The sequence below is a fragment of the Gadus morhua genome, unplaced genomic scaffold (assembly GCF_902167405.1).
Source record: "Gadus morhua unplaced genomic scaffold, gadMor3.0, whole genome shotgun sequence".
NCBI classification, from domain to species: domain Eukaryota; kingdom Metazoa; phylum Chordata; class Actinopteri; order Gadiformes; family Gadidae; genus Gadus; species Gadus morhua.
This window is the reverse complement of record NW_021964148.1, coordinates 289,474-294,667: the sequence shown is the minus strand read 5'-3', so window position 1 is coordinate 294,667 and position 5,194 is coordinate 289,474. Positions and strand designations below refer to the sequence as shown.

The window sequence follows — 5,194 nt, the reverse complement described above, 5'->3', positions numbered from 1 at the left end:
AATAAATTATCCTTTTACCTGAACTGTCTGCGTTTGGGTCCTACCTGCCTGCCTGCCACCCGCTAACCGTGACACAGCATCTGCCTCATCAGAAGAAGTTGCCTGGAAAAAAAATGCTAAATTGACTGTTGCTACTCTGCTTTCTCAATCGCCCTCTGACCACGGGTAAGTGAATCGGAATTACAAGCAAAATCAAGAAAATTCAATAGTTCAGTTGCGCTAAAATGAACATCTTGAATCGTCTTTGATTTCAGAACAGATGTAGCAAGGTTAAGCCACTAAAGTCAGTAGCCTAGTGCTACCCATGCTAACACGAACGTGAAGCTTTCCCTCAAACTTAACGTATCTAAGTAGCTTGCAGTTGTCACCCTACCACTCCAAATGTAAAACTGACGTTTACAAATATGCAACAATGGTCAGAAAAGTACTTTAAAAAAGTGTTTTTTAATTTATATTTACCATTCAATATTGCAATCGCTGCGGTCAGTCCCATTGAAGAACACAGCAGCGTGGCTTGGAACTATACAGGCTTACATGAACCACGTGACCACCCTGCCTGCGAGATCAGAGAGTGTCGCAACTCTTCTCTCTCTATGGCTCTGGCAGCATCTTTAGACAGATGAGGAAGCCGGAGCCATTAGGTCATAGGCCACGCCCACTGGATACAAACGCAGCGCGGGAGTCAGATGAGGTCAGGAACATATGGCCGTCCCGTTGCTAGAACACGGCAGCGCCAAACATTTCACTGCTTCCTCAACTTGGGCCAATACAGAGCTGGACTTGCTCAACGTCTGAAAATCAAGTCTGGATCAGTACCAACTCTCCTCGGCTCAGCTACAAACCTCGAAAAAGTAAGTTAACTAACGCCATATCATTGTGTTGCTTTACTGTATATGGTTACCTTGTTAGCATTATAATGTTGCTTTAGCATTAGCGCTACAGCTAACAGCCAAGTTATTGTCGCTAATGTTAAGGTAGATAGCATCAGTTATGTGTGTAAATACCATGGACCTATTATAGAGAAAGGACAGTGGACTAATACATGGCCGCCCATTCATTCCTATAAATACACGCACTGTAAGTCGAGTGTGCATCTCAGCAAGCATGGGGCATCACACGAGAATGGGCACAATTCATCAAAGGGGCTACAGGCACTGATCTCTACTGCTTGGATACCAAGGGAATGCAATGTTTTACAATGTCTGCTCACCATACAACAAACGAATACAACTGTATTTTACCGGCCACTGGACTGCAGTAGTTCTAGCGTTTTACTGATGAGGAGATTGACCTGTTAAACTCATCCTAAATACATATGGTGCGTTCGGGGCAACCCTTGTTTTCGCCCCCTTCTACCCTCTTGTACTCCCAGTTATAACGTTGTTTACGGGCTAAAATTGTACCTGGAACGCACTATTATAGGCATGGTTTCCCCTTCTTGGCACCTGATTCAAATCAAAGGGTTATTAGCAGATTTCTGAAGAGCTTGATGTCATGGTATTGAGTTGATGAGATGAACTATAAAATATGTAAACAAATCAAGGATGTAATATCATTTCATAGAACTAATTTTAAGTATTAGGCTAATGTAATTCACTAAACATGTTTATCTTATATCTCTTTGCAACTTGCACATGGACTATATACAATGTTACAAATTGAGTACCTATTTTACTTTGTTGTCTCTACGCAGACCCCCGACACCATTTCAATCAAGGTTGAAGAGGATATTGGTGGAGGCTTGCCCGCCGTAGGTTAGTAATACACATTGCATCTATGCAAGAAAACAACCTGGATCAACTGAGAATGTACTTGATTCTACCTGAGCTAAAAAACCTGGTCCTCTTTGGAAAAGCATCATGACCAGCGCCCTGCTAAAACACGAGTCAAACTTCGGAGTTGCATTTCAAAGATGGAATCAGTCAAGAGCCCAGAAGGGTTTCAAGACGGATGCCACATGAGCTGGTTTATCATTCTCAAACATCACTGAATTCATAATGTTTGAATGTCAGCTGATCAGCTTCAGTGGAGGCTTCTCCAATGAGGAGAGGGAGGAAGATCCTCCCTAACATTGTTGAGAATAAAAAATGTAGATTGCCCAGACTATTGTAATGAATTAATGCCCTTAAATATGACTACTTTATTGCCTTTGAATATATAATGTTCGTTTCCCTGGGTAAAGGGACATTAGCACCCCCTATCGCCTATCGCCAATTACTTCAGGGAGGAACGGCCTCCGTTCGCCTCCGTTGACTCCCATTCATTTCCCCGAAAGTACTGGCGGCTGGTGGATAACATGGGTTTCAATGGGAGAGAGGAGGAAAATCCTCCTCTGAGTGGGTGGGACCTTAAGGGGTCTGATTCGCGCAAAAATCTATCCGTCTGCGCTATGAACCAATAAGCAGGATCCCTGGATGTTGAGCAGTGTTGCCAGATTGGTCCGATTTCCCACCCAATTGGGCTACTTTTAACCATGTTAGGCTGGAAAGATTATCATTGGGCGGGAAATCTGCCCAATCTGGCAACGCTGTCGATAGCAAACCCGGTCTGCATTGCCGCGGTGCTCAATCTGAGAGACGCAGAGCAAGTGAAATCTGCGATAGCGAGATCCTAAATGCACAATGGAAACATTGGAAACGGAGGACATTGTTAACGTCTTATTACAAAAAGCATTCCATTCATTCAGTTACAGTGCTAAGTTAGAGACCAAAGAAAGAGGTAGACCACTTCCCAAAATCAAGGTCACCAGAAGTAATGGCAACGTCAGTGTTGTGAGTGCTACATGGTTTGCTAGGTACGCATGACTTACTGGTAGCATTATAAGCAATTGTAACTGAAATTAAACATAGCTAAATAACTTCAGTCAGTGAGGGCAAAAATAGGCCCAATGATAGGCCCAGATTTTTTGATTTACTTTTACAAATCAATAGTAGGCCTGATTTGACTAATATGCTTTGCATCCTTTCCTTCTCAAATTACAGTGATGCCACTGGTGGCTTTGTATACATTTTGTTCACATAACTCCCTCCCTGCTATTTTGTAGTTCACCAAAACACCCTGAAACAACTTGAGTCTCACATTCTTATGCCACCATACACCAACAGTGCAAGCAGGCCAATGGCAACCAAGCGCGCAGTCCTTCCTCCCTCACTTTAAAAACCACCAGCCGCCACTGATCAGCTTAGAGGGAAGGACACGTTGTTGCTTTTTAGTGTCAAAATATAATTATTGTGCTTGCCTCGCTTGTCATGTTGTGCTCAGATCACTTTGCGCTGGTGTTCGTTGAGTGTCCTTAACCTGGCCAACCACTTGAGCTTAGAGTCTAGGGAGGAGGGTGCTGGAGGAGACGGCCCTCTCCAAAACGGTGAATTTTTGTCAGCAGTACACATTTTAAACCCTCTGTGTCAATGTTGCATACATTTAAAGAGTTTCTTTCACGTGTACAAATACACAATGCCTCCCTTTATGCAAATAATGTATCAAAACAATTGATTTTTCCTTTTTTTCTCCCTCTGCAGAAGACTGCGATGCCTTTGTGCCTTAGTGTCCGACCAGAGGGAAAAACACATTGGACCATGTTTACACTAACATTAAACATGCTTACAGAGCCATACCACTACCTCACTTAGGCCAGTCAGACCACCTCTCTCTGCTCCTTACCCCTGCATACACCCCTCTCAGGAGAAGTGCACCACTACAGACCAAAACCATCACCACGTGGCCTCAGGATGCACTTTCCCAACTACAAGACTGTTTCCTACACACCGAGTGGGATGTTTTTAAACACCAGGACCTGGCTGTCCACACAGAATCTGTACTTTCCTACATCAAGTACTGCGTGGGAAACGTCACAGTGGACAAACACATTTGTGTGTTCCCCAATCAGAAGCCCTGGATGACCAGCCAGGTCCGGACGCTCCTCAAGGTCCGCAACGCCGCCTTCAGGTCTGGAGACAGAGAGCAGTACAGCGCTGCTAGAGCCGACCTGAGGAGGGGAATTAAGAAGGCAAAGGCGGACTACAGGAGGAAAATAGAGGACCACCTCTCTGAAAACAACCCACGGCAGGTGTGGCAAGGCATTCAACAGTTGACAAACTACAGGGGACACAACACCACAACTGTGAACTCAAGTATCTCGCTGGCAGAAGAACTGAACTTCTTCTTTGCCCGCTTCGAGACATCAAGGACATCACAGACCTCAGCTTCATCACCACCCCAGCCCCCACCAGCTCACAGCACCCACTCACTGACTGTACAGGTGCAGGATGTGAGACGTGTGCTTAGTGGAGTCAACCCCAGGAAAGCTGCAGGACCAGACGGACTTCCTGGGAAGGTCCTCAAGGGCTGTGCTGACCAGCTCTCACAGGTCTTCACAACAATTTTCAACCTCTCCCTGACACAGGCCATCATCCCAGCCTGTCTGAAGTCCTCCACCATCATCCCCGTACCCAAGAAATCGGCACCGGTCACTCTAAATGACTACCGCCCAGTAGCACTCACACCCATCATTATGAAGTGCTTCGAGCGGCTGGTCCTACACCACATAAAAGCCTTCCTTCCCCCCACCTTAGATCCTCACCAGTTCGCTTACAGAGCGAACAGATCCACCGAGGACGCCATTGCCATAGCCCTTCATGCTGCGCTGAGTCACCTGGAACACCGGGAGAGCTACGTCAGGATGCTCTTCATTGACTACAGCTCAGCCTTCAACACCATCATCCCGGCTATCCTGGTCTGCAAACTGTCAGCTCTGGGTCTCGACCCGCTCACCTGTTCCTGGATTAGTGACTTCCTCACAAATCGACCCCAGAAGGTGAAACTCGGTCCCCACTTCTCCTCCACCCGCACCCTCAGCACAGGCTCTCCACAGGGGTGTGTGCTGAGCCCACTCCTCTACTCTCTGTACACCTTCGACTGCAGTCCCACCCACCTCAGCAACACCATAGTGAAGTTCGCGGACGACACAACGGTGGTTGGACTGATCTCAGAGGGAGACGAGTCTGCCTACAGGGATGAGATCCTGAAGTTAACATCGTGGTGTTCAGACAACAACCTGGCATTGAACATCGCAAAAACTAAGGAGATCATCCTGGACTTCAGGAAAAGCAGAGCAGACCCGGCTTCCCTCTACATCAACGGTGACTGTGTAGAGAGAGTCCACACCTTCCGCTTCCTGGGCACCATGATCTCTGCT

The 5,194-nt window shown here is 46.5% G+C and overlaps 1 long non-coding RNA gene across 1 annotated transcript; it reads left to right on the top strand.

Annotated features, from left to right (window-relative positions):
• The first annotated feature begins 598 nt into the window (after positions 1-598).
• On the top strand, positions 599-4,312 carry LOC115539313 (uncharacterized). Its single transcript, XR_003975828.1, has 3 exons — positions 599-851; positions 1,694-1,754; positions 3,519-4,312. It is a non-coding gene; the product is annotated as an uncharacterized LOC115539313 (long non-coding RNA).
• Positions 4,313-5,194: the final 882 nt, after the last annotated feature.